The sequence below is a fragment of the Neodiprion lecontei genome, chromosome 3 (genome assembly GCF_021901455.1).
Source record: "Neodiprion lecontei isolate iyNeoLeco1 chromosome 3, iyNeoLeco1.1, whole genome shotgun sequence".
Classification (NCBI taxonomy): domain Eukaryota; kingdom Metazoa; phylum Arthropoda; class Insecta; order Hymenoptera; family Diprionidae; genus Neodiprion; species Neodiprion lecontei.
The window spans coordinates 30770484-30783714 of NC_060262.1; the positions used below are offsets into that span (position 1 = coordinate 30770484).

Sequence of the window (13231 nt, forward strand, 5' to 3'; positions counted from 1 at the left end):
GCGGTAACGTAATATTTCTTTACTTCGCCAACAGAGGACGGCAAAATCGTATACTCGCGCGCTACGTTTATTTACGCAAATAACTTACGATGAGCGTGAATTCATTAAACTAAAATAGTGATCAAACGAAGCAGCATTGAAGCAGGTCTTGTGAATAAAGTAATGGGTGAAGATTGAAATTCAATGATTTGTATACTCTCACACTTGCCGCTATTCAAAATGAATTAATAGCAGTTTTACTATACGATGATTTTCGGATGGACGTAAAACAACCAATTAATAATTTTCCACCCTACACTTCGTTTTTCAAAATTTTACAAACAAACTGCAATAGGTAACGTTTTATACAACAAATGACTCCGGCGGGAAGAATTTTTGCCGAGAAATATGCAGCGATGACAGATTTAAGGGGACAAATGTCAAATGGTCAACAGGCAACCTATGGCCAAATTCGTGATTAATTCCTGGCTACGATAATGAAAAAATGCATAAGTTCCTTGAAAGCTTGGCCGAAGTACAATATTTGCCTAGCCGGTGGTTATGCTTAAATTCAAAAGTCAACCGCGTGCACAGATTTTTCCTTTGAACATCCAAGTGCATGGGCTGGATTGAAGAGAAGAATCAAAAAAATCTAGGTAATTTTTTTTTTTTTAATTCCAAGGAAAAAATGACGGCACTATTGCACGGTTTTTAAATTCCCGTCTTCAATTACATTACAGACTCGAAGATTCGACTCATTGTCAGCTACGGCCGAGCTGCGCAAGAGTGACCTGCGCAGTATGCCGAAGCAGCCGGAACACGGATTGGCCCAATCACCCAGCATTCGATATAGAGGAACGCATACTTAGGGACCAGGGTAGGATCAGTCAGTCGCTGTCTTCTATGCAGCATCGTTATGCGTGGTGATGGAGGCGGAGCTCTGACTCTGAAATTGGCCGAAATGTCAGCTCTGCATCTCGGATTAGTAAAGACACTGACAGTTGTGTAGTTGGCGCCCGTGCCGTGCTCCGTGAGGCGTTCAAAATCACGATAACAGTAACCCAGTTCCGAATTCTCGTATCTTATTGTACACATATTACCGTAGGACGTATGCACGTATCTAGAAGCATATATTTGAAACGTAGCGCGAAATCAATCCTCGTCAATCAGTGAGTGACATGTGAGCGAAATAATGAAGTTTTTCCAATTTTTTACCTTGTGATTCTAACGGACCAATGAAAGCGTTTACTGACAAAAAAAAAATTTATTCATGGTACCGTCATTCGTACAACGACGTCGTCTTTCTTCTGCAGTGCGAATAAATCAAAGGTAAAAACTTCCTTTCCCACAACTCTTTACATCATCGAATGACGACCAGTTTTTGCGTTGATCGATAATACGGATTAAATGTACGTACCTGTTTTTAAGGCGAATCAGGACGTTATCGAAGAAAAATTATTTAAACAATCTCTTACATTAGATGTATATGAAACGTATATATCGATATTATTTTTCACACCGGGTATCAGCCCACTTTGTATAAACTAGGATTTTGATAACGTAAGCTGTATCATGGCGAATAATTTCTTTCACATCTAGATACCAAGTATTTTACATCCGAATAATGGTGATGAACGATCGGATTTAACGAGGCTGTTTAATCATTGAAATAATTTTGATATCTTTTTCGTACTAATGAGAACTGAATTTTCCTTGTAACAGAATTTGACCAGGGATATCGGATGATTGTGGTTTACGGTTTAACTTTTACGCCATCATAATATATAAATAACATATACTGGTAAATGAAATGATAAGATTTTACAGAGCGCGAAATGGTGAGAATTGCACCAGCTATGCAGTTTTCAATAGTACAATCGGTAGAGTTTTGACCCCGAGAGATTGATTTTTGCCAAGGTATAACTCTTATCCAAAATGAAAGCTTATTGATCTTACCTGATGCACGGAACCACCGCGTTTCCGTATTCCGTTCACGTGAAAATAAAAAATCCCTCTCCCGCAATGGTTCGTAAATTTTCAGCCGATACACCTGCTGCATGTTCAATTTTTCACTGTCACGATTCGTTTCCGAAACGAACAAGTGAAAAGTCACAGCTGCTTATCGCAGGGTTTTTCCCTTCCGCCAAATAGTTCACCATGACGAGAAAACAAATTTCTCATCTCATACAACGTGATCATAACCACATTACACAATTATATATACGCGGACTATTAACTGAAACGACAAAAATGTCGATATATATTCAGAGTTAATTTTTTTCTCTACAACACCACTTTGAACGCAAAAAAACACTGCATTTCAGTTTACCAAAAACTACCGTTTATAGAATGATGCCGTATAATTATATACATATATTCCAGTATTAAGTTCAATAAAAACAAATACAACACGTCGAAGGGTAAGCCGGAAATAACGTGATGGTATATTTGTTGTAACGTGATCAGATGATATCGTCATCTTTGTCAAAAAGCGTGGGAGAATTTGGTTCTCTGTTAAATCTACACGGAAATTGAGGCACCAATTTTACCAGTTGCTTAAACCGCGGAATATTTACACTGAACACACATGCATTTAAAATAAACATTGAAGTGCACACGTGTCTGCTACTATAGATTTCTATGTAATCTATAAGATTATACACGCATCCATGCTTCTTTAAATTTTTAGAACGCGGTTATTTCAGCTGCGGCGTTCGTACAAACAACGAATCACCGTGTGGATAAGGTTGAACTTGATAACGTTAATTTAACGAAGCACTTTCAGGAAAATCGTTACATCGCAGCCTTAGGATTGTCTGAAATTCAGCTAGTAAGTCATAACAAAAAAAAAACATGTTCATATTTTGAAAAGTCAACTGCTTAAAATTCGTTCAAAAATTGTAAAATGATTTATTCTATGATGTTTCGTTACGTTAACGTTACTAACTTCAACTTGATTCATGTGGATTCTATCATAGGAATTAGCCATGCTGTCTTTCGATTTTATCAAACTTATTAATATATTATTAAAAATTTTCATTCGGCGCCTAACCAAATGATAATCGCACTTCTTATACGGACAATAATAGGCCGATTGCCCGTTTTCATGCTTCTATAACCCCGCGATAGATCCCCATGTGACTAATCTTATTCGAATGGCTCGCTTACACTACATATTTGGAAAGCTTAAATTAGCGGAAGCGGACACAGTCGTAATCAGTCAATGCATATAACGTACAACTACGCGTCTCGACAACCCGATGAAAAGGAAGTCACAGTGCTCCCTCATCCTACGCCAATCAGAATGAATTTTTGTCAGCGTCCAACAGTAGGACATCCGGTGTCATATCAAAAGGCCGGTGAAGAAGCGGCGTTACATTTGTACCGAGATCCCTGAAAGTTTAAACAGTGATTCTCAACTTGAAATTTGCACGAGCGTTAATTATGTGCGGAATAATTTTGTGTACTCAGCTGGATTGACACGCGATATTCTTGTAACATGTTGAATATTTACATTGTTTTCAATATCGGTAGTCTGCCTCTGTGCAAACACAATTACTTACACGTGTGGAACATTTGACTGCACCTGCTGCTGAAAAGCGAAAACATCACGAGATTGAAGTTTGTACCGTTATCGTAACGAAATATTGGAGAAAAATTCACTATTCTCTTATTTTTACAACGACTGAAGGAACTAAGATTTCAAAATATGAGTACATCTTGATTTATTACGGCTTACTGAATTTCAAACATTTCCAAAATCGCGAAATAACGATTATTCCTCATCATAAATCGTTGACTGATCTCAATCAACTCACTTCGCATATGTGCGAAGCGGAAGTTCGACGCTTCGGTTCGCCAGTCTTATTTGAAGCTAGGGATAGACACGGTGTGGGTAAAAGTCTCGAAAGGTATCAAAAAATTCCGACGAAACATATAATTTTCATTAGCAAATACTAATTTTTACATTTAGAATCCAGTTCTCTCTTACAGTTGTTCATTCGGGTGTATCGAATCGAGATAAAATTCTCTGAAATGGATTTCACGCAGAGACGAACCACGACCATCCAGTGTCCCCTGCACAGCGTCGTTTGATACGGACATTGCCTAGCTTTCACTCCAAAAATCTGTGAACGCGACTCGTTCAGCGCAACGTGCCTTCATTCTAGGGACGAAATAATCGTCGTTGTTCACACCTCTTACACCGATGATCTGCCACAGTGCTTTTGCCCTGCTATATATGAAAGGGAATGATCGTCTCGTCACGTAGGCCCGCGCTTGAAACCTTGCGAAAAAGGAGCCTCGAGACGTGATGCAAAGCTCCGGTAACCGAGCAAAGGTCAAGAGTCACGAGTCACGGCCCTAGCGCGTTCCGTAGGGCCGATTGTGAGTGTTTCTTGGCACTCTCGACTCGGTTGGCTTGCTTCAGACTGCATCGCTCCGCCGCATCGCGGTCGGCGAAATGCGAATAGACTCGGTCCTTCTCCCGGAATAGAGGGGCTGCCCGGCCTTGTCCATCGGCCCAGGTTAATCACTCCAAGCGTAAAGCCGATCTGACCTTGAGGCAAGGAAGACACGTGTTAACGTCGTCATCGCTCGCTCGTATTTGACGTACAAGTATGATATCACGCTCGCTTTCAGTCTGCTACTGCATGCGCTGACCAACGTCATTCGACTGTTGAAACCTCGGTTGAAACAAGAGCGCTGTTGATTGTTTTTTTATTTTTTTTTCTACAATATATAATATACTCAAATTTTATCGAGGACAGTACTGCCCACCATGTAAAGAATAGTATCAAAGATAGAGCAGCTTCTCTGCGTCGGCAACTCTGATTTAACCCTGACTCGCAATATCAATATGGCCGCCGTTTGTCTCACTTGCAATCGTATTTCTGTTGTAAAATCGTTTCCAGCATCTGATACTTAACGATTACAATTTCATGGAATAAAGCCTGACGGCAAGAAAGGATTAGTTGTACGACCCCACCGACTTAATAAGTGTAAAGAAACAAAATTCAGTTTGCGGATTTTTGCATTGCGTCTTTCATGGTTGGCACAGCCTGTTCAAAATAAGAGTAAGCACAGCATCGTGAAAAAATTCGAAGAATACAACTGTATGGGTAGTTCCAAGATAGGCGATCTATTTGTGTCTTTTCGAAAAAAAAGTAGAAGGAAATGAAAAATAAATTTGTGACTGTAGTTGTAATTTAAACTGTGTTCTATGTGGCGAACTGAATTTCGAACATCAAATATTTTCAGAATTCCCGATAATTGAGTTCAAATAGTAACATTGTCTCTACCCCGGCGTGTCCCTCCAACAAATTTGTTGATTCCAATGGCAATATCTGGTAACCTATCGAATGAGTTGCGATAAAAAATAGATTTTTGATACCTGTATAAACGTATAATGGTATTTCAGTAACTAATTTGATTCCGTATTTCTATTTTTCCAAATTCCGCTTTGTTCCCGTCTTTCAACGTCTTTTGCTTTCGCATTTTTACGGCCGTTATTTTTGAATTAATACAACAAACTTGTTCATTATTACTATGTAAGCGTATTAAGAGGTCGGGACAAAGTTGGCAAGACGGGTGAACGCCGTTGCACTTTGTTTTCACAGCGGGGTGCAACTGCCGCGTTAGATACCTATGTGAACCTAGCACCCGACTTGAAAAAACCTAAATATTTTTTGTTGATTCTTGTAGGTTTTTGTGGGTAGTTGTTTGTAGTAACAATGATTTCGTTTGTAGTAGTGCCAAAAAAAAATATAAGGGCTTGAAAAAATGTCAGCACCCTATTTTGAAAAAAATCGAATTAATCGGTAGATTTCCGTACAGAAATGTTGCAATTAGTGATCTATTCAATTTAGATTTAGGCAACATCTATTGTAATATGAGTAATAGTCGCTCTGTCCAAATTGAGAACCGAAAACAAGACTTGTCTCTATACTATCAACGATTTTCTGCAAAAACATCTCTCCCCTGGTACATCTCCTTCGGCACATGACAAGGGAAATACAAAATGACCAGGAAACATACGCATATAATAAGAAAATATTTATGTACGATCCGAGGTACAATCCAAAAAAGGAATGATTTTATGTTCCGTTATGTTGAGGAATCTTTCGAGTTCAAAGATTTTCAATTACTTTTATACATTTTCATCTTTGGTAGTACGTGGAACGACAAGACTAATTATTATATGTAATTATACAAAATATATGAAGACGAATTAAACGGATCATACAAATTAAAGAAACATAAATATTCGTATTTTGGAGTCTTTTGTTTTACTCATTCATTAGTAAGTCTATACCCTGCACACCATATCTTTCCCTTGGTCAGTGTCTATTCCCTGGCATCTAAGGAGACTGTGAATATTCCAGGGAATATGAAATTGACCGTAGTCATCACATTTTTTACTCTGCTACGAATGTCAGGATTGAAAACGGAATATCTTGAAACTAGTCATATAAAAGATTTTTCTGTGTTTTACAAAAAAAAACGTAAAACTAAGATAACTTCTTTTTGTTCCCGACCAAAGCCTGTAATCTTTTGCAAACATGTCTATACCTGTCCTGCATATTTCTTATAAAAAATATCCTTGTCAACGGGTCGATAAAGCGGCGGATGTAAAATTAATCATATCCCCAGCTATGGTATAATCTACGGTATCACATGTTACATTAAAAAGAAAAGAAACCCTTATTATAGGTATCTGCATTATAATTGCTTAAATCAATACGTAATATAACTGGATCGCGACGGCGGCACGATAAATAGCTCGGAAACTCATAAATAATCCGCGAATCGAGCTATGAAAAAAGAAGTGCAATGGAAATGGTGGCAGTTCGGTGTGTCTGCGGTATCGCCTCTGACGATTGACTGTCACGCAATCTCCTTCTCGATCCTTATGATTTCATATTATATCTCATCCTCTGACTATTTCGTCGCAAAAAATGCGGGATGATCTCATAAACATAAACGCGATTCTCATTTGTGTATAAAGGTAGATTACAAGCACCGTAATTAATCCCAAGTTTCTCGTAATGCTTCTTGCAGAGAGACAACGTACTAATTAAAATCAAGGATGGAGCATTATAATAATTAGCTTGGTGCAAAATCGTACGAATTTCATTACTCTTATATACTTTAGAATATTGATTCAAGCGCTATATGTATATTAGAAAGTTTGAAGTATATCTAACAACTTTTTATGCTCCACAAAATTTCAAGGTTGTTATCAGACTTTTACTATTATACGTGTAAATCTTACTTATATATGCGCTAGACTGAGACCTATTTTGATTAAATAATTTTCATGCAAAGCTTGGTTCTTGTAAAAAATTCTCTAGGTTATTTGCAAACAAGCCTCAACGTAATATTCGATTTAAACAAATTTTTACAGCCTGTAGTAACGCTTGGAAGTGATCCAATATGTAAAAATCAATCTTCCAAAAAGATTGTGCTCGACATAAACTTGTCGTGTACTTAAATTTGATTTGAAAACGGAAAAGAAAAAGATAAAATAAGCGTGTGAACTCTCGGAGCATGAAAATATGAAGATACTCGAACGAATGAGTACAAATTTTCTTACGGCGCGACCGGACGGATATGATTATTAATAACCGAATCGATCGCGTTCCAGTTTCGCGATTTGAGAGTCCCTGAAACGTGTCTCTTATACCTGCCACCTGTAACTGTATATGCGTGTGTATTATTAAACACGCGTATTCTATGCTATACTGTATACCTAATGCATAAATTGCTTCTACCGTCTTCTACGAGATCGTGTGAACCGTGAAACCGGTTGCAAGTTGCCGGGGAGAACCTCGCGGTTCCTGAGACAAAGTTGACGCATTGGAAAGGCCCAGAACTGCACTTGCTTCACCTGCACGATAGAATATATATGCACAGGTATAGGTGTAAGTATGACGTGTCCAAACCTTGCAGGGTAAATCGTCGTGACAGTGGGACCAAATTGTCCACACGATGTGTTTCAATATCGGCCTCGCCTTTAATTGCACAAGCTGCTGCAGGACAAAGCTGTAACTCAGGTTACAGTGTTTGGAATTGGTTTCCTCGTGTAATGCTGCTGCATGGCTAGTGTACTCGTATAAACGCCTACTTGCACTTCATGCTTTGGTCTCGGAAGTACCGTAAAAAATCGACGAATTGTATAAGACTATTTTCGTATACTACAACCAGTATTATATTTATCGCATTTCGGTAGGTGCCTCGATGTTTAAAAATATTTCTCAAACGTCGATAAAAAAATCCACATTTCCTTCACCATATTCGATTCGCTTCAAAAATTTTATTTTCAATTCCCAATCTTTTAACGCAAGGGCGTGGAATTTTTGGGAATTTTTGGAGAAGTTTCGAAACGTTGGAACGTGGTATTTCGTTTGTTTGAAATGTTGAAAGTGCTATAAAAAAAAATAGAAGAAATCGTCCCATCATTGGAGTGGTGTCAGAATGATCGGGATGGAAAATAACATTTTTGAGCAGTTTTCGAGATTTTGAAAACATATGCCAATTTTTACATGGGTTTGCATAATCATAGAAAATTAACGGTTGGGTGAAAAAATCTGACAACATTCACGAGTGTTTTGTTGCGACTATAGAATCGTATGACAAATCCTGAAGTGAATGGAAAATGGTGAAGGAAAATCATTGCTCGAGTTGACATGGAATTCACCATATATTGGTCATTGAGTTTCAAGGATGCGTTGTTAATCACTTACCGGTCTTGTAAGCCTTCGTATAATTTTTTTTTTTTTTTTTTTTTAAGTACGCAGCTTTGGCTCGCCGTCAAGAGAATCGAGTTCAGTTTAACTGAAACAATATTTCCTTGACAATGAAAATATTCAATAATCTCAGATAAAAACGTGCTCAATTATGGTACATATATTATGATAATCATATTCTTCAGAGAGATCGCACAGTGCTTTACCAATATTTTAACACGTACAATGCAATGCAGCAGTGTTGGAAATTAATTTCGCAACAAATAATAACAAAACAGTGTTGTTCGAAATTAATTTACGCCATCGCTGAAAATGTATAATCGGCGCGATGAGTTGACGGCGAAGAAGTGCGTTTTTGTGCCCGCATCTCACAATCACCGTTATCGCTTGTAATTTAATTTTTCTCACTTCTTTTCTTTTTTTCCAAAACAGTAGAATTCCTCCAAAATACCGCCAACGCTGTCTATAACATTTTTCAGCCTGGACGTCGCGTCTTTCACTTGACCTAATGTCATCAAACCTTAGAAAGTTTGTCGCTACTGTTTGGGAGCATTTTTAGCTGGTCGACATTCCCCGATCTCCGAAATCCTCTTGAACAAAATATAATATCCCATTTTTATAATTTTAGTGGTCTAATGTTTCTTCTTTTCTTTTCAGTCTCAAATGCACATCGAAAATATTAATTCTAATCTTCGAAAATCAATCAATCGAATTTCAATTTGCGCATTGCATTTTGACGATGACTGTGGCTGTACGGTATTCCTAAAAATTCTAGGCAGCCACTGACATAATTTCGCCACAATACATTCCTCGACAAACTAATTTCCTGCACAGAAGCGAAAATAACCAACTAACGAACGAAAATACAGCTACAGGTGTTTCCGAGGTACACGTTCACTTATTCGCCTCGTTCAATTGGCTGTGCATAAAATCAGTTGAATTGCAAATCTCGAATTTGTATTATACAATGTCGAAAATAGGACGTCAACATCTTGACAAAAGAATTCTTTCATTATTAATTATATAATTTTCAGAATAGTCTCGATAGTGCTATAATCTTTCCAAGCTTTTTGTTCGCATAATAATTAGATGTTCAAAGTTGTTTTCTTTCAATTATTTCAGTCACTGATTAATGCGCTCCCATTACAAATAACACGCTGCTCTTCGGGTTTGGAATTGAATTTCGTCGTTCGTTTAACCGCTGATAAAATATTGATACAGACACATACTAATGACGCATGAAATGTATTCAGTAAATATAATACGTTGACAACGTGAATCTGGATTTCCGCGACTTATCAATTTCCTATCTCATCACTGGTATCAGTTTCGCGTTGCCAACAGACGGCAGCAAGAACTGTTCCGACACAATCGTGCCTGATAATATACGTGATATTTGCAATGGTGGGCAAACACAACGCACAAAATATATTGTTGCACACATGCAGTATAAGTATGAAAGTTTCGTACCAGTCGGTATAATTTATCGAAGTGATAAGAATTGTTCTCGTAATTTTTTTTCCGATAAAAGTGTATGGTGTAGCAAACTCGGAACACATCTATCAATCGGCATGTTTTGTTTGGTCTTAATCGATTGCACCATTGTATAAAGAAGTGAACTTAAACCTGTTCCAATTCCGGATTAAATAGGAATTAATTTATAACGCGCGTGGAATCAATTAATGTACATTCAAACACTGTTATTTCAACTCAAACGTGATAAGGCCTCATTTTCGGAATTGAATGAATTAATTAAAACTGGGACGAACATATTTATCAGTTTTGGTTTATGCAGCTGGCGTATATTTAATGCGATTTTAATGAAATCACTCACAATTTCAATTACACGTTTGCGGAAGACTGCGCAAAACTGATTATGACTGTTGCACTTACTTAATCACGAAATTTGATACGTATATGTGACGCGAAAAAAACTTTTTCCTTTTTTTTTTATACTCTCGCTAGCTTATACTCAAGTTTGCGACCCCAAGCAACACCGTGCACCGTTTTAGACCCAGTAAAAAATTCTAAGAGGTCGCAAAATTGAGTTATCGATTTGCCGTTTAAATAAAGCATAGAAAACTTGACTTGTAAATAAATGTGTGCCTTTCAGCGCATTCAAGGTAAGAACGTGCACGTACGAAGGTTCGTTCACGTAGTACGATTTATTTATCGAACGTGAAGTATATTTTGCCATAATTACAAATCATGCCATCCACCTTCCGATTTATATTGTTTAAAAACATATTTTCGCGCTTCAAAGGTGGTGCATGCCTTACATAGATTCTCTATTCCTCCTTGAATGTTGTGTATATAAGTTGTGATGGATCTTGAATACGTAGGTCATGTATTAACAACAATATTTCAAGTCAATGTTTCGACTCTGATCAGAGTCATCCTCAGGACGATATTTAATACATCTATTAGAAAGAATTCTTTATCGTTTTATTTTTTATTATTTTTACATATTGTTGTGTATACATATAACTCAGTTATCGTGTTATTTAAATGGGAAATCGAAAACTCAATTTTGCGACCTCTTAGAATTTTTGGCCGGGTCTGAAACGATGTGTGGTGTTGCTTGGAAGGAATAATAATATTGTACTATAAACTTTGTTCACACAAATCGTTCTCAGCGATCGAGGAAAATCGACTTATGCTAAATTGTTCGACGGTTGAAACTGCATGAAGCTGAAGCTTGCAGCCACAGTTATCAGCCAAAAAGTGTTAAATTTTTTGGAAATATAAAAATGCAATTCAGTTTTATCCCCATAATTCTATACAAGTATTGAGAGTTCAAGGTATTTCACAAAATTTTTATTAGCGTGGTGCCGTGTAACGATACATGTGTATTACAATCGGCCGTTATTTTTTATGTTCCAGGAATACGAGGGAATACAAGCCATACGAAGGTTTTCGAATAGTAAAGGTGAGTGAGCAAGAAATGTTTTCTTCATTTAAATTCTCGCTTATTTCATCAAACGTGAATTAATTATGTCCATGCATCGATTAGACAAGATTTACAGAAATATAGCGAACAGCACGAATATTTCCTTGTTGCTGAAAACCTTGCGACGTATTCCTTAGAATTCGACTCGTTCTGTAGCTTCTACGTTGCGTGACGTGCAACCGAATGAAAGTAATTCAAGATACTCCCAAACCGTCGGCGACGTTTGGAGATCAAGTAACTGACTGACGGGATTTATAACAATAATTTGGGAATCACGCGATCTAACTTCATTTCTCGCGGCGCGGTGCAAAGACTCCGGTTTTATTCCCCCTGACACGAATTTCATCAGCCATCTGCACGCCTACAATTACCACGCTGAATCGTTGAAATATGTATGTACTGAAATAAATGCATACCGTGATGATAACTCGCGTTATATTAGAACGCCATGAATTATGTAAAAACTTGATAGACTCTTGACGGTGAAAGTCGTTTCAAAAATATCTGAAGATATCGAGAAAGTCTAATCCGAATAATTTACGGCGACGTTGTTTTCCCGAATAAATTCTCTCCAGTGACGTACCGGCGATTTTATCTTTTTTTTTTTGTTACAAACGGATGTAACGAAACGATCAAGTTTTTAATTAGATTTCATTTATGAACTCGAGATCGATTTACGGTGCTTCGCAATATCGTATAGCATAAATCATACGACGTAGCTGAATCTTATAATTTTCGCATCAAAATAATTTTGTAGCGTCCCGTGGAAATTATTCGTGACAATAATTAATGTAAGTATAATGAAAAGTGATAATGCGAATCGACGAATGTTCGCAAATTTCAATACAATAGTATTTCTTTTTTCAAGATTTGAATTGCTATTGATTTTTTTTTTAGCTGCATTTTTTACGATCTTATTATCTGCTCGTTATCGCAATCAAGCTTCGTTCATGCTGCTCGCTGATGAAGGTATGATTTTTTTTACACTCGATAACTGCTATCTACCTTCGATAACCTCACATAGGTAGAACGTAGAGGCTTTATAAATTCGCAATAATCTTTCCAGGGCGAAAAATAGGCGCGTTATTTTCAACAATAAAAATGATTTATGAAGATTGATAATCGGTGGGTCGATCGTATAATCTAACAGTTGATCAGATTATGAGTTTAGCGTCAGAAGCTTAGATGTCGGTTTTGCCAGATGCGAGTGAAAAAATAAGTGGAATATCAAAACAAAATTATGATTCAATGTTCATACATCGGAGGATATGTGCTTTGATTTGTTGGTGAATGAAAATTGCGAAAGAGTTTGTCAGTGCTGCATTTTTTATGCAAAGTTGAAAACCTTGAGTGACGCACGTTCTTTGGGACTTCGACACTTGTACCTCTAAAATAATTGTCTTATTCAACGCGTGTTCTCACGTACGATTAAAAATAATTTCCGACTTGTGGCAACACACGAGGAATTCGTTGCCGACAGCGGAGACAGTTTCCTGTCCGTGCCGTTCGATGGATGTATTCTCTAGAGTATTTAACGATCACTACCATGCCAATT

General features: G+C 37.4%; 1 protein-coding gene across 1 annotated transcript in view; it reads left to right on the forward strand.

Moving 5' to 3' along the window:
• Positions 1-853: 853 nt before the first annotated feature.
• Positions 854-13231, forward strand: part of LOC107216565 (beta-1,4-glucuronyltransferase 1) — a 41952-nt gene continuing 29574 nt past the window's right edge. The window contains exons 1-2 of the mRNA XM_046735859.1: positions 854-1308; positions 11610-11655. The gene's annotated coding sequence lies outside the window, so the exon portion shown is untranslated. The remainder of the gene's footprint in view (positions 1309-11609; positions 11656-13231) is intronic.